This window comes from Rattus norvegicus, chromosome 4, assembly GCF_021556685.1.
Source record: "Rattus norvegicus strain SHRSP/BbbUtx chromosome 4, alternate assembly SHRSP_T2T, whole genome shotgun sequence".
Lineage (NCBI taxonomy): Eukaryota > Metazoa > Chordata > Mammalia > Rodentia > Muridae > Rattus > Rattus norvegicus.
The window spans coordinates 102,048,709-102,071,360 of NC_141537.1; the positions used below are offsets into that span (position 1 = coordinate 102,048,709).

The 22,652-nt window shown below is 37.1% G+C and overlaps 1 pseudogene; it reads right to left on the bottom strand.

The window, feature by feature from the left end:
* Positions 1 to 595: 595 nt before the first annotated feature.
* On the bottom strand, positions 596 to 1,368 carry Fbl-ps5 (fibrillarin, pseudogene 5; annotated as a pseudogene).
* Positions 1,369 to 22,652: the final 21,284 nt, after the last annotated feature.

Genomic DNA, 22,652 nt, shown 5'->3' on the forward strand with positions numbered 1-22,652 from the left:
ACACTTTCTCCCAGAGATGCAGATAGAGAGAGCAGGTCTGGGTCATCTGGATGTCACGTGAGACACCAGTATTAAAGAAACAAAACAAATATCTACCAATTACATAGATTACAAGAGAATTAACCTGAAAAACAAGACAGTACATACTGAACTGAGCTAAGTACATTATCATTGCCATCCTTCCTTACCTTGAAGTAAGAGTAGTAGTAACAGCAAGAGCTGAATGACAGACCTTATGTTTTGGCTGCAAATGCATTTTGCATTGAGTTTGAACACACTATAAAAGTCCTTGAGACAGGAATGTAGTAGTAGGGGTTCATGCAACTTATCAAGTGCTAGTCACAGATGCAGAACTGGATCAACTAGCAACTCAGTGAAATATCAGAATCCCAAGGTATCCTGAGTGAGAACTGGAATACATATATTATTCTATAAATAGTGTTTCTTGAGTTTGAAAGATGACTTAGTCTTGTTTCTTTTTTGTTGTTGTTTTTTGACAGATGAGTCTTTAAACAGAAAAACAAAAGAATTCCCTGCAAAAAGCCACTCATGCAACAGTACCAACACACACTTCTTCAATCCAGATAGCTAGGTTTTAGTTCTTCGCCTTGGGATGTGGCCTGCACACACATACAACGACAGAGTGATCTTTTTCATAAGGCTCTAGCGTCAATTACTCCTGGGGCTTCATGTTCTCTTGCTGCAACTTTTTCACTTCAGATGCAAACACAGCTTCTGCTGAAGCTGTGGAGTCAATGCAATTGTCCTTAATGGAAATCACAAAGTGACCTGAATTTCTCAGGAAAGTGTGGGCATTCCAGGCCACAATTCGGCTATGGTCTTGCTGGGCCACTTTGGCAAATGTTTATCAACCATTGTGATAAGCATGCAGTATTTGTGTGGGTGCTGAGCATCTTTAATTACAGGAATAATTTTGGTCTTCTTCTTGGTCAAGTTGAGGACGTCCCAGGGAGAGCAGCAGGAGAACACAACTGCATAAACCAGACCATAAGGGCAGATGATGTCAGAGATGTGTGAGACAGTGGTGCCTGCGGCTGCCCCAAGGTAGAGCACCTTGGCCCCAGGATTTATGTGGATCTGGTCTACGCTGCTCAGGATTACTGCAGCCAGCTTACAGTGGAAGGGGTTCCAGGCTCGGTACTCAACTTTGTCATCTCCTTCTGAGATAGAGACACTCTTCTCTCCATACACAGATTCTCCAGGGACCAGATTCTTTGTGATAAGGGCATCCTTCTTTCCGTGACAGATAAAGACTCCATCATGCCAATGGGTCTCCACCATCACATTCTTCCCTGACTGGTTAACTCTCTTATCTCTACAAATATTGTGGCCATCATGATCACACATTATTCAAAACATTCAGGTGGAAATTGGTTGGCTTTTTTTGAACCATGTCGGTTAGATTCACTTTTCCAAAATTTCAAAAGCCAGTGATATGGGCATGACATAGCCATGGAACTGTTGAGTTCTAAACAGCTGGTGACACTTGAATGTAAAAGTATCTCTACAAGGAATGGCCCTTAAACATTGAGCGATAGGAGGGGGAAAGTCTCCTGGAGTTCCATCCAGGAGTGCTAATTTCAATGAAAAGCTGTGGGTGAGGGATGATGTCATGGTCTCATATGATGTAGTCAATGGAGAGATACCCACACTTTAGTGAAGAGCTTCACAACCATATGTATATTCCTCATTACTTGGGGATTCTTCTCATATGGTGTGATATGTTTCCCACAGAAAATTCCCTAATAGTGTCCATTTCTTTGTTGTAATACTGCTAAAATGTAAGTTAATGGATGGTTAATGGCACACACTTTGAAAAAACAGGGCATTATCTCTGTGATTCTGTAGTAAATTATTTGCTCCTATAGTAATGTATTAGTCTCTTTTGTGCTGGTATGAAGTAGAGACTGTAAGTAGATTTTAGTTAGTTATTCAGGAGACTGAATAACCAAAATTGAATAAAAGTATGTATTAACAAATCTTGCCAAGAGACGGTTTCACACTTCATATATCAATACCTTTAATGTATTTGAAGTTGACTTTTGCAGTGTAAGTTGTTTGGCTCTTGATTCATCCCTGCACATGGGTACATCAAGTTTTGGCAGCTCATTTGTTTGACACTTTTGATCAAATTCATACTCTGAGTCAACTGCCACAAACACTGATATTTTTACCTGTGTCTCTTAGGTAAATTTCCAAGAGCTATAGCACTGGCAATGAGAATAATTTTTAGTTTTTTTAGCAATGTACTGATTAGTGTCATGGCCAGGCTAATTTATGATATAATATATACAATATTATATATGAGATATAATATTATAGTTTATAGTATATATGTATATATGTTTTGCATACATGTGCAAATTATCCATTCTGTCCACATCACTGTCACATCTGTTGTCAGTTGTTTTATTAATAACTGTCATTTTAACCAGGTGGGAGGTTTAAATGTGGCTTTAGTTTGAAATTTTATGAAGGCTATTGAGATGAAACAATTTTTTTCAAGTGTTAATGTGCTACTGCTGACTTTTAACTTTTGAAAATTGTCTACTCATTTTCTTAGTTCATTTATTGATTAAGTTGTTTGATTTCTTTGTTGTTCAATTTACAGAGTTTTTAATATTTTAAACATCTCTCCTTTGTCATATGTATAGCTAGCAGACATTTTCTCCTCTTCATATATCAGTGAATTTTTGCCTTGCTGAGCAGTTATTACTGTTATAAGTTCCTAAATGGTAATTGTTGTCATGTTTCCAGAGCAACTGGAATCACCATCTGGCATCCCTTGCCATATTTATATCTGGGAACGAATTAACAAATCTTGCCAAGAGATGGCGTCACATTTCAGATCATATATCAATACCTTTAATGTATTTGAAATTGACTTTTGTATAGTGAGTTGTTTGGTTCTTGTATCAGCCTTGTATATCAAGTTTTGGCAGCAACATTTTGTTAAGAGGTTATCTTTCCTCTAATTATGTTTTTCGCATCTTTGTCCACAATCTTGTTTCTGAGTCTATGTAAATTTGGGTCCTTAGGTTTCATTGAATTATATATCTGTATTGTTTTAGGACCATGCTGTTTTTGTTTTCTTGGTTCTTTATTGTCATGAGGAATCAGTTATCTACTATTTTCAGTAATTAAACTGTTTGTTCAGAATTTATTTTGCTTTCTGGGAACTTCTGCATATTTATATGAACATTAAGATCATTCTTACTATCTCAGTGCAAAAGGTCATTGGAATATTGGTGGGGATTATACCAAAAATTTTAATGCACTGAACACATTCACATTTACTTTGTTTTTTCTTTGGGCAAATGACAAAGACCCAAATTATCAGCTTTTATTAAACTTAATATTGTTATTATATGTTAAAATAATTGTCAGAATTGATGGTATTAACATCCATGCACAACCAGCAAATATATTTAATTTACACTAAATCAGCAATATGTTATCATTAATATCATAATAGCCATCATCATTAAATGCTGATAAAATATTCCTTCCAAAGGTTCTTCCGAAAATATTAGTGTCACACAGTAGGCTAATACTACTCTCATACAATTCAATACATACTAATTTTTATTGTTTGCACAATTTTATAGTTTAATTTGTGTTTTAAGATTGCTTTCATTGTCTCCTATATATTTTTATACTTTGTATTTTGTTCAATTCTAGATTTGTTCCCTTTTTTATTTTTTTGATGATCCCTTTATCATTCACTAGTGTGTTTTCAACTTCTTGATTTTTTGTATGTTTTAGATTTCTTTTGTTCATTTCCACTTTTATTTCACCATAATGATAGATAGTACAATAATTGGTTTTAATAATTCCATATTAGTGAAAACTTGCTTACTGACCTGTTGAATAGTCTATTTTAGAGAATTTCTTTATGCTGCTTGGGGAACCTCTCATTAAGTGTTTGAATCTGTAAACATCTAGTATATTTGTTCTGTTATGTAACTGCATCAAATGATCCTCTTTGTTTGGTCAGGATGATTTGTCTTTTGGTAAGTGTTGAAGACAGTTACCATTATTGTGGACTTTGTCTTGGTTTTTACACTTACTAGTATTTTTTAAAATGAAAACTATGTACTTTTGCTCAATATGTCTATGTTTTCAACTGTAATATCCACCTAATGGATCATGTTCTTAATCATTATAAAGTGAAACTCTGCATTTCTACTGAGCCTTTTGGTTTGACATCTAATTTGTTCAATATGAGAACATCTCAATGTGCTTAGTTCCTAGTCCTATTTACAACAAATGATTCTTTTCCTCTTTTCACTTTAAGCTTTTGGTTTACTTTTCTGATAAAAATGCCTTTCTTGAAGCCAACAAATAGATGTGTCCTTTTATATTATTAATTGAATGTACTAGCCTGTCTCTTTTGATTGAGAGATTAAAATATTAATATCTAGAACTCTTACTGTGGGTTGCATATTACTTTCTGCTTGTAATTTAATTTATAATATTTGACATTTTCCTATTTCTCTCTATCTTAATTATTATTTGAAAATAGCTAATGGCCTAATGTGTTTGTCTTTCCCTTTAGTATAAGGAATATTTTCTAACACCGTCTTTAAATCAGCTTAGTGGCCATGAATCCCTTAAATTGTTTTAATCATGGGAAGTTTGCTTTTCCCCTTCAAATATAACTGAGAATTTGCTGAGTACAGAATTATGGATTGACAGTTGTTATCCTGATCTCCTATCTGTGATCTGCTCTCCTATCTGATCTCATTCTGTGATCTCCTATCTTCATGGTTTCTGTTAATAAATCTGCTTTTATTGCCATAGCCTGCCTTTATATGTGATTTAATGTTTCTTCTCTGTACATTTCAATGTACTTTTCTGCTTTATATACTTAGAGTTTTTAGTATAATATAACCCAAGAAGGTCTGTTTTTACGTTTTTGTACACCTGGTATTCTACACTCTTCCTCAACTTGGATACACGTCTATTTCTGAAGATTTCAGGAAGTTTCTATTATGGTTTAGTTGAAAATACCTCATATGGTTATGAGTCTAGCCTTTAATGGCTGAGTCATGGTACATTTACACAATGGAGTACTACTCAGCTATTAAAATCATGGAGTTCATGAAATTCTTAGACAAATGAATGGATTTAGAAAATGTCGTCCTGAGTGAGGTAACCCAATCACAAAAGAACACACATGCTATACACTCACTGATAAGTCAATATTAGCCCAAAAACTTGGAATACTCAAGAAAAAATTCATAGGCCATATGAAGTTGAAGAAGAAGGAAGACCGAAACCTAGATGCATCAGTCATTCTTAGAAGGAGAAACAAAATTCTCATGAGAGCAAATACAGGGACAATGATTGGAGCAGAGATTGAAGGAAAGGCCATCCAGAAACTAACCCACCTGGAGATCCATCCTATATGGAGCCACCAAATCCAGTCACTAATGCTGATGCAGAAGTGCTTTCTGTCACAAGCTTGATATGGATGTCTCCTGAGAGGCTGTCAGAGGCTTACTGATACTGATTAAGATGCTTGCAGCTAGTCTTCGGACTGAGCATGGAGACCCCAAGGGAGGAGTTAGAGAAAAAAACTGAAGGAGTTAAAGGGGTTTGCAACTTCATAGGAAGAACAACAATATCAGTCAATCAGACCCCCCAGAGCTCCCAGAACTAAACCACCAACCAAACATTATACATGTGGGTACCCATGGCTCTAGCTGCATATGTAGCAGAAGATGGCATTGTCTGGAATAAATAGAAGGAGAAGCCCTTGTTCCTGAGTAGGTCTTGTGTAGGCTCCTTTCCCAGTGTTGGAGAATGAGGGGGAGCATCCTCATAGAATAAGGGGGAGGAGTATAGGAGAGGGGGGGACCAAGAAAATGGATAACATTTGAAATGTAAACACATTAAACTATACAATTTAAAAAGTTGAAAATAAAAAAAGGAAAATACCTTATGTCTTTTTTATTAGATTCTTCTCCCTCTTCTCTGCTCGAGATTAATAGATTTAGTCTTTTCACAATGTTCTTACACTTCAGATGTTGTTCTAGTTTAGTTTTGGTTTCTGTGATAAAAAAAAAACTGACCAAAATGTATTTGGGAAAGGAAGGGTGTAGGTGCCTCACATGTTACAGTACTACATTCACAGAAGCCACAGTAAGAGCTCCAGGCAGGATTGTTAGGCAAAAACCTGGATGCAGGAATGAGTCAAGAGAAGAGACCATGGAAAGCCATGGAGAACTCTGCCTAATAGCTAATAGCTTGATACATGGTTCAGTTACCTTTTTGTACAGTTCAAGCCAATGTTCCTAGGGATAACATTTCCACAGTGGAGAGGGCCTCTCTACATCAATTAGCAATCAAGAAAGCACTCTAAATACATGGCCACCTACTACTCCAATGAAAACAACAGTCCCCTGAGGTTCCCTCTTCCCAAGTTTTTGAAGTTGACAAGTGAAACTAATTATAACACACATTCTATTTACATCTTCTTACAAACTTGTCTTAGTCATCCTCAGCGTGCTCCCATTTCTTTATCTTCTTATCTGGCTCTAGTATTCCGTCTTTCGTTTTATCATTTCTATTCAGGAAAGAATAAAGAAGTTAAACAGCAACAAAAATTTAAAAATAACATAAAGTGAAATGCATAAATCACAACATTAAAATATGTAAGAAATATAAAAAAGAAAACAGCCTGTGAACTTTAAAAATTGCCAATCCTAGAGTAGTAAGAATAAGTTAAAAGAAATTATGGTGAGAAGATTAGAAGGAATACTATCACCATGCTGAATGATATGAAAGGAGACAGAAGTAAACTCCTGGATTAATTATGGATGTGTACAACCTACACTATAGAAAAAGAACATCTGTATTAATATGGTTTGAATTTGACATACAATAAAATGGATATGGCTCTTGAAATCAGAAAAGAGATGAGTCTTGTTTTTCAATCCAACTCATAAGTATCTCATTTTTTTTGGAGAACTGATATAATTAACATTTATGAATGCTCTATTGGAAATATATAAGAATGATATCCAGCATGTTGGAAAAATGATGTGAAGTTTGCTACAAAAGAAATGGGACTGGGAAATATATCTTTCATCCTGTTTTTCAAATAGAAACCAATGTGCAGCCATATCAACTTCTCTCTTGTTCTGACTATGTCAATGTTAAAGGCAGAGGAGAGTTTAAGTGGAACTGGGACAAGTTTCCCATATATCCTTAGTGGTAACACTGCTCCACAATTGATGGCTCAGAGAGAATATGGTAAAACAACAAGAAAAATGGTGTTTGATTTCTCTTGATGTTCCTCTTCAAAATGTAAGCTTTAAGAAATGAGTGTTGTATTTAAATATTGGTCATGTCCTATGTCTCACTTCATTCTACTTATCTGGAATATTATTGCACAGACATCTTTCAATCCTTCTTGATTGAAAGCAGTGATTTTATAGACAATGTTCATAATGTGATGCCATATAAGACACTAGTCAAGACAAGAATTAATGCTCTGACTCAAAATTAATGCTCTGACAACAACCTTGAATAATTTTCTATTTCTTGATAATTTTGTCTATTTTTATACAAAACAGTAGATACAATTACCAGATTTTTTAAACATATATGTCATTATATTTTCTTCTTTGTCTTTGCTCACTATATTGCCCCAAGCTTATGGTCTCTAACAGGTTTTTTCATCACCTGAAACTTTACTCTTCTTTAGAAAATGCTCATAAAATAGTTACTGAGGATACTTTCAGTAATGTGAACAGAGATTAAAAAATTTCTCATAAACCTTCAGGATCAGGAGCTTTTCTATCTCCCTGCCCACCAGGGGAAGCACTGAGTTCTTTGCTTTTTTACTCGAAGGATTTGCCAGGACTGTGACTTTTAACTTTTAAGTAAAAATAACTTAATTAACTTACTTATTATTAATTTATTATTAAGTAATGAATTAAAAAGAATAGGAAGATGTAGGTGTTTGGCACAGGGGGGCTCTCCCATGTAGATTTCTCGCCTTGTTAGGTGCTCAGGTTAGGGCGAGGTGGAGAGAACTCAGGCAGTTAGGGGGAACAGTTTTTCCTGACCCCAGCTGTTGGTCCTTCCCCTTTGTGCCACTACTGTTTGGTTGCTCAGGCCTGGCTGAGCCAGCAGGAGACTGACTAAATGGCAAGGGGTTCTGGGGAGCTTCTGCCAGTGAATTGGGGAAAGCAGATTTATTTTCCAAGTGGCAGTGTTACAACTGTTAAAACAGAAGCTCTCAGACAATGGGATAATACCTGCACACCTTTAAGTCACACTTCATCTGTGTATCAAGGGACATGGTCCTGTTTCTATGACTGATCTGTCTTGGGCCTATGTAACCTGTGGTCACATCCTCACCTGTGGAGGAGGGGCATGGTGCATTGTTCTAGGTGACTGGTCTGTCTCATACCTCTCTACAGGAGTTGGTGGGGAGCTGCAAATAATGAGGTCCTGATCTGGGAGGCTGGGAAATCACCTGCTGTCATTTTTAGGGTCTCCTGGTATTCAACCTGTCTCAACCAGGAATCAGTGTACCTTACAATGCCTGCAACCCCACGGGAAAATATAGGTAAGTCTTTCATTAAGAGTATTCTATTGTGAACTGTGACGTGGAAATTGATGAATGTGGATCCCAGATGTGTCTACATGATGCCATGTATCAGAATGCTCTTGAAGATTACTTCTGTGACTGTGAACCTGGATTCCTTGGAAACTACTGTGCACTCAACCTTGATGAATGTGTCAGTCAGCCACACCTCCATGGAGGTCTATATGTGGATGTAGGAAACTAATACTGCACCTGCACAGGTAGTGCAGTCTCAGATTCATACCGTGAGACTTTGATTCCTCTTTGTTGGACAAAGACTTGTCACAATTATGCAACACATGAAGACACTGTTGAGAGCTTTATTTGTCACTTCTGGCCTGAATATACAGGTGACTTGTTGTTAAATGGACATAAATAGGTGCAGTAGCAATGCCAGCCAATTTGGGAGGGAATGTGCCAAGCAACCCTCAGAGGTTCTATATACACATATTGCAGGCAGGCCTTCTTCCTTCAAATACCTTGGAGCCTCAGGCTATGTTTGTGTCAGTCACACTGGATTCATGTACAGAAGCCTTGCATAACTATCCTCTGAGAGGCCCCACCCAGCATCTGACTGAAATAGATGCAGAGACCGAGCTTGATAAGTCCTATGGAAGAGTTGGGGAAAGGATTGAAGAACCCAGAGGGCATGGAGATTCCACAAAAGGACTAACAGTGTCAACTCACATGAGTCCTTGGGGAATCCCAGAAATTGAACCAGCAACCAAACAGCATGTTAAGGCTGGACCTAGGCTCCCTCACATATGTACATATGTGCAGCTTGCTCTTCATTCTGTTCCCTCAACAACTGGAGCTGGCTTTTACTCTAACTCTGTTGCTAGCCTATAGATCTTTCTCTCCTAACCCAGTTATCTTATCTGGCCTCAATGGGAGAGAATATACTTAGGCCTGTTATGTCAGGAGACTAGGCCTAAGAATACCTGTCCTTTGAGAAGCTCTACCCAGCAACTGACTGAAACATGCAGAAACCTAAGGCCAAACATTAGAAAAAGTTCAGAAAATCTTGTGGTAGTGTTGGGGGAAGGATGAGGAAGCCAGAGGGGATAGGGACTCCACAAGAAGACCAACAGTTTCTGTTGGGGCCTCCCAGAGACTGAACCACCAAACAAAGAGCAACCATCACCTGGACAAACAGGATAAAATCCAGGACAGCTAGGACAGCATAGAAAAATGCTGCTTTAAAAATAATAAATAAAAATAAAAGATCTTTTTATGGATAAAGCACAAGTTAATATGTACAGTGAATAATTAGTAGCTCCTTCAGCAGCTACTAACTAATGAGGGTTCCTCAGCTAGTGGTCAGGTACCAGGAACACTTCTCCTCTCCATGCTGGAATTTCTAATACTTGTGATCTTATAAATTGTATGGGTAACTACAGCTACTGTGAGTTCATGTGTGTGACAACCGTGTAACCTCCAGAAGCCAGTCTTTCACATCTCCCCTTTCAACCTCCAGGCCTCTAGATCTTGAGCATGTCCTAATATGATCTTCAGCTCTATTAGTGGTCTCTTATTTTGTATTTGTGTTATTTATTCATTTGAAATAGAGGCTCTCTATGTAGACCTGAAATTTTAAATTTTTCTGTTTTGACTACGATGACCTAAAACTCAGAAAAATCAACCTGCCTTTGCCTCCCTCCCATGTTCTGGGATTAAAGTGGTGCCACCACTTCTGGCTTTGTTAGGTTTTATTTAATTATGTTTAAGAATATTTTAAGGAGTACAATGTATAAGTATTACAAATAATCTATATAAGACTTATATAGGAATATGCAATATTTTGTAATGGTTCATCATTTTGATGTAGATTAATCGAAATTGAAATGAGCATATTTCAATAATAATCTCTATTTGTATTTTTAATTCCACTGCTTTGTGAATTACCTTAAGTTTCTATGAATAAAGTCAATTTACTTGTAAATAATAATGCTTAAGTTCTTACTTTTCATTCCTGGTTAGCTGTTAGTGATGGAGATTATTAACTTACTGTACTAACCATTTGTCTGGGTTGGAATAACGACAGCCCCCTTAGTCTTATGCATTTATACATTTGCTCCACAGTTAATAGACCTGTTTGGGTATGGCTTTGTTGGAAATGTGCCACTGGGGATAGGACTTTTTCTTTCAGAGCCTGTGCCAGGCCAGGACTCTCTGACTGTGGCCATCAATCAGGATGTAAGGTACAGCTAGAGCACCATGACTGTCTGCTTCTCACCATGATGACTGAGGGCTAACCATCTAAAATTGTAACCTGGATCCAAATTAACTGCTTCATTTTATGAAAGTTGCCATGATTATAGTGTCTCTCCTCAACAACAGAACAGTAGCTAAGATACCATGACACATATGTCATCAGAGAACTCATTTACATGCATCCCATCTAATGCCATAGGCACCAGTTCTGAGAACTGGCTAAGTAAAATATGAAATACAAACACAAATATTCCCTTGGAGTTACCTTTAGCATCCCAGTATTTACAGTGAAGGTGAAGATGCTAAAACTGAGCCCTCAGCACTGCAGCTGCTACAAAGGAAGTAACTGGTACAACCAAACACACTGAGGACTCCTGGAGGTTTTCGTCACATGTTGAATCTCTGTGTATGACCAATTCTTGTAAGGCTGGCAGTAGTAAATTGCAACATCTTCAGATTCTAGGCTGCTGATGGTGAGAGTGAAGTCTGTTCCAGACCCACTGCCACTGAACCGAGCTGGGACACCACTGGCCCTGGTGGAGGCAGTATGGATAAGGAGCCGAGGAACCTGCCCTGTTTTCTGCTGATACCAGGCTAAGTAGCTGCCAACACTCTCACTGGCCCTGCATGTCATGGTTGCTGTTTCACCCAGAGAAAAACTCAGGGAGGCTGGAGACTGTGTTGTTACTCCAGTGACATCTGAGACTGAAAAGAATAAAGAAAAGTCATCAGTGCAATCTAGACCACACTTGTCAACTTCCTAGCAAAACTTGGATCTTTTCACTTTAATTGACTTTATGGTAATATAATTCAGTAGTGTTCGGAAATTTTCTATCTATGTTCAGAATTAGGTAGGTTCCCCTCACCTGTGATCGACAGCAAAAGGAGACAGAGAAACCAAGCCAGAGTTTCCATGGCTCACAGTTTTGTCTCTGAGCAGATCATACTGCAGAGTCTTAAGTCACTGTTATAAACTCTAGATAACAGGAGGTCCTCGCAGACATGCAAAGCAGTTGGGGAAAGATGATCTAGGCCTACAGCTGGAACTCCAGCTGCAGAGATTTCTCTTCCTTTTCTCTTCACTTAAGTAACTTATTCCCACAAGGGCACATTACATAAACATGTCTGATGGTAGAATTGAACACTTGACTTCACATAATTTATCCTTATTTCTTTCTTCTACACTTTATCCTTAGGCTCAGCCACATGGGAGTTTTCATAAGCTTCTTGAGAGAACAAATATCTGTGGTCCCATAGCTTACCGACAAACATAGACACCCCAGTATGGTCCACAGAATGGAAAAGAGTTGACCACACGTTCATTAGTGTTTCAGATTCTTTGTTTGTGCTAGTGTCTAAGACGGCAACTGTCTTCTCATAATAATTAGTAAATAAAGCACTCAAAATTGAGGAGCAATGTATGTTTAAGAAGTACTCTGGCTGTGCAGATGAAGAGGACACTGGCTATGTTCCTCCTAGGAGGAATGAGCAGTAAGAGAAATGTCCAGTAAGTTGGGGTCTTCCTAGTAAGTTATCTTCCACTTTATGCAGCTTTTTCATGATGCACCTTTAAAAACTGTCCCAAGATCTGATCTTCTTCAAAACATGAACAAGATCTATAAACACACACACATACTCCATTAATATATGTGGAATGTAAAATGTACACAAATAAGCTAAACTTGATTTTCTGTTTTTTGTTTGAGCAGGGGAAAGGCACCAAACATTATGAGTCCATTTGGACTATATAAGCAAACTGTAATATAAATGTCTTCCCATGCCATATGAAAGTATGATATGTAGTAATAAATGCTGAGGACTCCATAGCCAACAAACTTCATTGTCTACACATAGCCGATGTTTATGTTTCAGCCAGTCTCAAAGCTGTCCTCATGTAGAAGAACAGGCATATACATTACCTGCTTTGTTATTCTTCTGAATTTTTTCTTCATGTCTGCAACCAAAATTTTCAGGAGGTTTCCCCCAGTCAAATCTGATCTTTATTAATTTTAAAAGAATCCAAAGATTTTTTCTCCTGTTGAAATAAGGTCAAAACTTATCCTCCAATGTAATATATTTTCTCACTTTCACTCTGGTGTTATCACATATATAGACTGATTTAATTCAGCAGTCCTTCTAAATCCCAATGCTTTTCACCAGCTCTACTACATGGCCCATTGGAATTTTTAAAACTTAAGGTCAATAATGGGTTATATCATTTGTGTCTAGCAGATCCCAAATCTCCTTTCTGTTCTACAAGCATCTTAATTAGACCTTTTTACAGTTTTTGAGCTGTAGGATTGTAAGGAGTAACTGTAAAAACTTTATGCCATAATACCTTAAAATGTGTATATAATTTTTAAACTCTAAACACAAAACTTATTGCATGATACTGCACTAAGATGTCATTCAGCATATTCTTTTCATATTGCTTCCATCTAGCAACTGAACCTTAGATATGTAAGTTGTTGAAGCCTCTTTATACAGTACTTCTATTGATTGCTATTCTGTAATTTTGTCACAAGGTGGCACCAGAGGCACCAGGTTGTAGTGCTCTGAAGCTCTTTATTCTGATTTTTCTTTAAGAAGATATATAAAATTACAATCATTACTGATAATATAATTGTTTGTATGTTAATAATTCAAATAAAATTATTTAGGATCTAAAGACCCTCTGTCATTGTGTTTTTCATTCTTAAAACATAAAAGTTTTCTTTTTAATCTCTTACTATTTTCTTCCTTCAGAGACACATTTTTATGCACATTTTAAAAACATCCTTATTATATTTTCTTCTCTCTCCTTTCCTTAGGTGATTTCAATTTATTATAATTAAACTTCATGTTTCTTTCTAAGACTGTCTATATTCAGTTTCTGTCTGTTTTCAGTGTTTATACACGGAGGCAGGCAGGTAGGTAGATAAATCACATTTCTATTTATTTTTCATTCTCTCCTCCTTCCTTTGAGACTCTCTCTCTCCTTTAGAATTTTATTTCTATACATAAATTTAGTTTTCCTATGCTGTTTCTTTACCTTCTCTACACCTTTTAAAACATTTCTATTGATTTCTTTTCCTCAGCTTTAGACAATTTATTTTCCATATGCATTTATTAATTTCTCTTTTATTGCTTTATAAACTTAATGTATCTTTTCTGAATTTAGTTTTCTCTAAATGCATTCCTCTGGGAAATATTCTTTTGAGTATTTTTAATTCTTTTTAATATTACTTACCTCTCTCTTTAAGGACTTTACTATCTTCAAACTGTCTTTATTTGTATTATTTTTTAAACTCCTGCTTTTGTTCTTTCTCAAGCATTTAGGCACAACTCCAAACATACTTATCTAATCAGAAGTTCATCTCTGATCATGTCTTGCCCTTCTTCTGTAGGTTGTCTCCTATGCTCCTTTTGCATTGTTAAGTTTGTACCTTATACTGTGTACAGAATTTGCACTTGAATAATACAGGGATAAACTTGTAATGCAGACCACACTAAGTCACCTACTATGCTAATACTCTGTAGCCACCTGTTCCAAGCCCACTTGGTCCAGGTCAGACCAAGACTCTCCTTGAGTAGTGCGGTCTGATTTCAGCTGCTCTGCTGTTCCAGCTCTGGGCAGCATAAAAGTAGTTTAAATGTAGCAGGTTAAATGAATGAGATTGAGACTATAAGATTTATTTAATTAGTTTACAACACAATACCTGGCCAATGACTGATCTATTGTAATCCTCTAAAGTAATTTAGCTATCTCACAGCCAAAATCTCTGAGCTATGTTCATTTCAGTATTGGTTTAGCTTACTAGGCTTTAAGTGTGTTTATCCATAATGTCTCTAAGACTGCTTCTTTGTGGGGAATCCCCCCCACCTCTCTCTCTCTCTCTCTCTCTCTCTCTCTCTCTCTCTCTCTCTCTCTCTCTCTCTCCCCCTCTCCCTCTCTTCTTCCCCTGGATGAGGGAAGACCACCCTCTTCTCTTCTGTCCAGCCTAAACTAATCAGCTTTTATTGACATGTCAGATAATAAATGGGAAGCAATGATTACACAAACTGGGAACAGGAGATATTTGGAATAAGCATTACAAGATTTGAGGCCAAAGAATTCAGCATTTGAATAATACAAGTGTAATCTTTATAGAGTGCACAAAACACTAGGCCTCCAGAGAAGCCTCTGGCTTTTCCTGCCATTCCCTATCCCCATGGAAACATTCAGCACCAGCAGCTGGCCAATGGCCTTGCTGTACATCAGGGGCTCTTAAAGGAGCCAAGTACTCAGTTTTTCACAGTCTCCCACTCTTTCTCTAGGAAACCACTTTCCACTTGGGACTACCCTCAGCATAAAGCTTGGATTTCTAGCTGCTACATTGGGTGTCAAATCCATGTCCCAAAATAAATAAATAAATACATAAAGTTCTCAAAAAAAAACAACAAAAAACAAAAATAAAAACAAACAAACAAACAAACAAACAAACAAAAACCTGGCTGGACTGTGGGCACATGAAAATCAGCAGAACCTGGAGAGGAATGAGCATAGATACATGACTAAATCATTTCAGTAACTAAATACAGATTAAAGTCTACAAGCCTAAGTACCCAGCATAGATTTCACTATAAAGAACAAAGTTTCACTCTGGATAACAAGGCAAAGACATTCTACTTTCCTGTGAGTATACAGATCTATGCTCTGTTAGAGTTTTGTTGCTTCCACATCTAGAATACCAGCTCCACTCAACCTTCTGTATGTGTTTCTACACATCTCACTTTCTTAATTCCAGAGTTTCATGAGTCATGGCTTCTTCCACTTCAGCATTTTAAGGTCAGCACATCCTGGAAGCAAAAGTCCTCCCTTGATAAAGTGCTTCAGCTTGCTTGTATGTACAGTGTACTGTAAACATGCCTATTATTCAATCAGAATACCCCATCCAATTCTTAAGAGAACTTATTTCTTATTCTGAAAACAAGGCATGGATTTAAAAAAAGGTAAAGTAAAATCTGCCCAGCACTATCAGGTTAAAACATCCTCCATGTTAAATTACTATGGAAAAGAAATTTCAGTGTAGTCAAGAGGAAGCATCAGTAAGAGTTACTGAAAGAAACAGAATATGGACTCTCCAAGTTAAGCCTCAGGTATCAAGCTAATGCAGAACACTTACTGACAGAGTCTCAGTGGGGAATTGACCTGATTTACTGGCCGATGTGCATGCTTCTTGGCTTATTCTGGATTACTAGTAGAATTAGTTGGGTCCACTCCCCTTTGGGAAATTCCATCTCTGAGAAGATTGGAAGATGAGCAAGCCAGTACATAACATTTTTCTGTGGTTTCTGCTTCAGATACCTGCCTTGAATTCCTACCATGACTTCCTTTGATGATGGATCACAGTCAGTAAATTTTATTAAAACTTTTCTGCCTCGAAATTGCATCTGGTTCTGGTTATGAACTTATAACAACAACAAAAAGCAAACTAGGAGAACAGAAGTGAACTTTATGTCCTTTGTATTATTCTCTTGGGAGGTCTACTCAGATAGCCTTTCAGCCACTGAAGAAAATTGAATCTCCGTATGTGGCCTGGATTCCTGATATACTGATAATAAGCTAGCACAAAAATCAGGTATTGTTGACATTAAAATAAAAATGTCCCCCCAAAAAACTGGAGAAAATAAACCATTGTTTGTGAAACTAAAAGAAACCTAGTTATTTTTCTTTATTAGAATGCATTATTTATATAATATACTATCACATAATGTTTTGAAAAGATCATGTTGTTTCAGGAATGGAAGACTAATTTATATTAATCTACAACAAATCAAAGAAAATTATTTAGTTACAACTTGAAAATATTTAGTTCTAAAGGTATTTTGCTCTGCTTATTTAATCTTAAGATATAGAAATTACTGACAACACAACCATCCAAGTTGATGTGACATTTTCACAAATTGAAGAGATTCATTATATCCGTGGAATAGATACATACACCAGTTAATTGGGATACAACAGGCCAATTAGTTAGGAAGTCAAGAATGCTTAGTTATTAGATCATTATGAACTTCAGTTTCTTCAGCACTCCTCACAGGCAAGAATTATGAGAACTGGGCATTTGAGAACTTGTATGGAGACTTAAAATAAACAACTACATCTCAGAGAAGTAGTTATCTCAGTCACAAAAGACAGTGATCTCTTCCTTCGTTTATTTTTGTTTCAATGATCCTCTGTCTTCAGCAGAATTGATTTCTTCTGAGATGGTACTCTGGTTGGCCCTGCAGGAGATGGTGGTCTGCTGCCTCAGTATCACTGCCAAGGAAGCAGGACAATGAATTAATACACTCCTCAGTGATTTTTGGAATGATAATAAAGACATCTCTTACACATGATTTCAAATCACATGGCACCTGTTACCTCAGTGGTTTTTGGAAAGATAAATAATTACAATTGTTACAGTTGTGCTGAAACCATCCCAATGCATATGATTCTTGTTAACAATAGTCATGGACATCACTTTGAACCAATAAAAGTAAATCAAAACTAAGAAGGAAAAAACAAAACAACCGCCCAAAAAGAACGCAACAACTTAAAACTAATCATATATGCCATAGAAAACAGTAACAACTACAGTAGCTATTCCCAACAGGTTTCTGTATTCTCTTCCGAGATGCAGTGCAAAAGTTCCCAAAGCATGAGAGCAGGTTACCACAACTGTGGGAGCTAGATTCTAAACTTCTTCTCAGGGTAATGTTAAGTTGCTTTAACTTTATTCTAAAAATTCTAGATCACTAAAAATGCTTATCATGCAAAAGAGGTGATGGAAAGCTTTGGTTGGTGCTCACAGAAACACCTTCCCCTGTAGCACCTCCAGAAAGTTGGGGGTCAACACAAGCTTTCAGGGAATAACCCAATCACACCCCCAAAACATTTTGTATCCTGTTCTCTTAAAGCCTCCAATCCTGTTCTTTTGAGGTGGCAGGTATGAGGATTCATTTGAAATACACTACTATAGAGCATGTTAATTACTGTAGGATATTCTTAATTCCTTTAACAGTGTTGTAATTTTAAACAATGATTCATTTCACATTACTGGCAAGAGGTGAAGGGAATTGACTACTATGAAACAGTGAATGGAGGTGACTTTGTTCAGTTTTTTTTTCTTTTTCTTTTTTTCCCTCCCCATCCTTCCCCCATTAGCGTCCTCCCCCCAACAATCACATTCACTGGGGTTTCAGTGTTGGCAGGACCAAGGACTACCCTTCCACTGGTGCTCTTATTAGGCTATTCATTGCGACCTATGAGGATGGAGCCCAGGGTCAGTCCATGTATAGTCTTTTGGGAGTGGCTTAGTCCCTGGAAGCTCTGGTTGGTTGGCATTGTTGTACACATGAGGTCTCAAGTCCTTTCAAGCTCTTTCAGTCCTTTCTAAGATTCCTTCAACATTTATCAAAAAAAAAAGGTTCCTTCAATGGGGGTCCTGTTCTCAGGCAAGTGGTTTAATGATGCCATTCACCTATGTATTTGCTGTATTCTGACTGTCTCTCAGGAGAGATCTACATCCAGCTCCTGTCGGCCTGTACTTCTTTGCTTCATCCATCCCATCTAGTTTGGTTGGCTTTATATGTATGGGCCACATGTGGGGCAGTCACAGAATGGGTGTGCCTTATGCCTGTTCTAAACATTGCCTCCCTATTCCCTCCCAAGGGTATTCTTGTACCCCTTTTAAAGAAGAAGTGAAGCATTCGAATTTCGGTCATCCTTCTTGAGTTTCATGTGTTCTGTGCATCTAGGGTAATTCAAGCATTTGGGCTAATATCCACTTATCGATGAGTGCATACCATGTGTCTTTTTCTGTGATTGGGTTGCCTCACTCAGGATGATATTTTCTAGTTCCATCCATTTGCCTATGAATTTCATAAAGTCATTGTTTTGATAGCTGAGTAATATTCCATTGTGTAGATGTACCATATTTTCTGTATCCATTCCTCTGCTGCAGGGCATCTGGGTTCTTTCCAGCTGCTGGCTATTATAAATAAAGCTGCTATAAACATACTGCAGCATGTGTATTTGTTATATGTTGGGGAATCTTTTGGGTATATGCTCAAGAGAAGTATTGCTGGTTCCTCAGGTAGTTCAATGTCCAATTTTCTGAGGAACCTCCAGACTGATTTCCAGAATGGTTGTACAAGTCTGCAATCCCAACAACAATAGAGGAGTGTTCCTCTTTTTCCACATTCTCGCCAGCGTTTGCTGTCACCTGAGTTTTTGATCTTAGCCATTCTCAGTGGTGTGAGGTGAAATGTCAGGGTTGTTTTGATTTGCATTTCCCTTATTACTAAAGATGTTGAACATTTCTTTAGGTGTTTCTCAGTCATTTGGCATTCCTCAGATGTGAATTCTTTGTTTAGCTCTGAACTCAATTTTTAATAGGGTTATTTCTCTCCCTGCTGTCTAACTTCTTGAGTTCTTTGTATATATTGGATATAAGCCCTCTATCAGTTGTAGTATTGGTAAAGATCTTTTCCCAAACTTTGGTTGTCGTTTTGTCCTAACAACTGTGTCCTTTGCCTTACAGAAGCTTGGCTGTTTTATAAGATACCATTTGTTGATTCTTGAAGTTAGAGTATAAGTCATCGATGTTTTCTTCAGGAAATTTTCTCCAGTGCCCATATGTTCGAGATGCTTCCCCACTATTTCTTCTATTAATTTGAGTGTATCTGGTTTGATGTGGAGGTCCTTGATCCACTTAGACTTAAGCTTTGTACAGGGTGATAAGCATGGATCTATCTGCATTCTTCTACATCCTGACCTCCAGATGAACCAGCACCATTTGCCTGAAATGCTATTTTCTTTCCATTGGATGGTTTTGGCTCCTTTGTCAAAAACCAAGTGATCAGAATTGTGTGGGTACATTTCTGTGTTTTCAATTCTATTCCACTGGTCTATCTATCTGTCTCTGTACCAATACCATGCAGTTTTTATCACTATTGGTCTGTAATAAAGCTTGAGTTCATGGATAGTGATTCCCCCGAAATTTCTTTTATTGTTGAGGATAGTTTTAGCTATCCTGGGTTTTTTTATTGCAGATGAATTTGGAAATTGTTCTGTCTAACTCTCTGAAGAAGTGGATTGGTATTTTGATGGGGATTGCATTGAATTTGTAGATCACTATCGGTAAAATGACCATTTTTACTATATTAATCCTGCCAATCCGTGAGCATGGGAGAACTTTCAATCTTCTGAGATCTTCTTCAATTTCTTTCTTCAGAAACCTGAGGTTCTTATCATACAGATCTTTCACTTGCTTGGTTAAAGTCACACAGAGGCATTTTATATTATTTGGGACTATTATGACTGGTGTCGTTTCCCTAATTTCTTTCTCGGCTTGTTCTCTTTTGCATAGAGGAAGGCTACGGATTTATTTGAGTTAATTTTATACCCAGGCATGTTGCTGAAGGTGTTTATCAGGTTTAGTAGTTCTCTGGTGGAACTTCTGGGATCACTTAAATATACTATCATATCATCTGCAAATAGTGATATTTTGACTTCTTCTTTTCCAATCTGTATCCCTTTGATCTCGTTTTGTTGTCTGATTGCTCTGGCTAGAACTTCAAGAACTATATTGAATAAGTAGGGAGAGAGTGGGCAGCCTTGTCTAGTACCTGATTTTAGTGGAATTGCTTCAAGTTTCTCTCCATTTAGTTAATATTAGCTATTGGTTTGTTCTATATGGCTTTTACTATGTTTAGTTAGGGGCCTTGAATTCCTATTATTCCCAAGACTTTTATCAAGAAGGGGTGTTGAATATTGTCAAATACTTTCTCAGCATCTAATGAAATGATCATGTGGTTTTTACCTTTCAGTTTGTTTATATAGTGGATTATGTTGATGGTTTTCCATATATTAAACCATCCCTGTATGCCTGGGATGAGGCCTACTTGATCACTGTGGATGATTGTTTTGGTGTGCCAGAATATTATTGAGTATTTTTCTTTGATATTCATAAGGGAAATTGTTCTGAAGTTCTCTTTCTTTGTTGAGACATTGTGTGGTTTAGGTATAAGAGTAATTGTGGCTTCATAGAAGGAATTAGGTAGCGCTCCATCTGTTTCAATTTTGTGGAATTGTTAGGATAGTGTTGGTATGAGGTCTTCTATTTTTCTGATATTCTGTACTGAACCCATCTGGACCTGGGCTCTTTGGGGTTGGGAGAGCTTTAATGACTGCTTCTATTTCTTTAGGAGTTATGGGATTGTTTAAATGGTTTATCTGTTCTTGACTTAACTTCAGTACCTGGTATCTGTCTAGGAAATTGTCCATTTCCAAGTTTTGTTGAATATAGGCTTCTGTACTAGGATGTGATGATTTTTTTTTAATTTCCTCTGATTCTGTAGTTACGTCTCCCTTTTCATTTCTGATTTTGTTAATTTGGACACACTCTCTGTGTCCTCTCATTAGTCTGGCTAAGGGTTTATCTATCTTGTTGATTTTCTCAAAGAACCAACTTTTGGTTCTGTTGATTCTTTCTATGGTCCTTTTTATTTCTACTTGGTTGATTTCAGCTCTGAGTTTGATTATTTCCTGCCTTCTATTCCTCCTTGGTATATTTGCTTCTTTTTGTTCTAGAGCTTTTAGGTGTGCTGTCAAGCTGCTGATATATGCTTTCTCCTGTTTCTCTCTGCAGGCACTCAGAGCTATGAGTTTTCGTCTTAGCACAGCTTTCATTGTGTCCCATAAGTTTGGGTATGTTGTACCTTCATTTTCATTAAAATCTAAGAAGTCTTTAATTTCTTTCTTTACTTTTTCCTTGACCAGGTTATCATTGAGTAGAGCACTGTTCAACTTCCATGTATATGTGGGCATTCTTCTCGTATTGTTGTTGAATACCAGCTTTAGCCCGTGGTGGTCTGATAGGATGCATGGGATTATTTCTTTCTTTCTGTGTCTATTGAGTCCTGTTTTATGACCAATTATATCGTCAACTTTGGAGAAAGTACCATGAGGTGGTGAGAAGCAAGTATATCTTTTTCTTTTAGGATAGAATGTTCTATAATATCTGTTAAGTCCATTTGGTTCATTACTTCTCTTAGTCCGTCTATGTCTCTGTTTAATTTCTGTTTTCCTGATCTGTCCATTGATGAGAGTGTGGTGTTGAAATCTCCTACTATTATTGTGGGAGGTGCAATGTGTGCTTTGAGCTTTAGTAAGATTTCCTTTATGTATGTAGGTACACTTGTTTTTAGAGCATAGATATTTAGGATTGACAGTTCATCTTACTGGATTTTTTCTTTGATGATTATGAAGTGTCCTTCCTTATCTTTTTTGATGACTTTTAGTTGAAAATTGATTTTATTCAATATTAGAATGGCTACTCCAGCTTGCTTCTTCAGACCTTTTGCTTGGATAGCTGTTTTTGAGCCTTTCATTCTGAGGTAGTGTCTTTCTTTGTCTCTGAGTTGTGTTTCCTATAGGAAGCAGAATGCAGGGTCCTCATTGCATATCCAGTTTTTTATTCTGTGTCTTTTATTGGGGAATTGAGTCCATTGATATTGAGAGGTATTAAGGAATAGTTATTTTTGCTTCTTGTTATATTCGTGTTTGGATATGAGATTATGTTTGTGTGCTTCTCTTCCCTTTGTTTTGTTGCCAAGATGATTAGTTTCTTGCTTTATCTGGGGTGTAGCTTGCCTCCTTATGTTGGGCTTTACCATTTATTATCCTTTGTAGGGCTGGATTTGTAGAAAGATATTGTATAAATTTGATTGTGTCATGGAATATCTTTCTCCATCTATTTTAATTGAGAGTTTTGCTGAATACAGTAACCTGGACTGGCTGACATTTGAG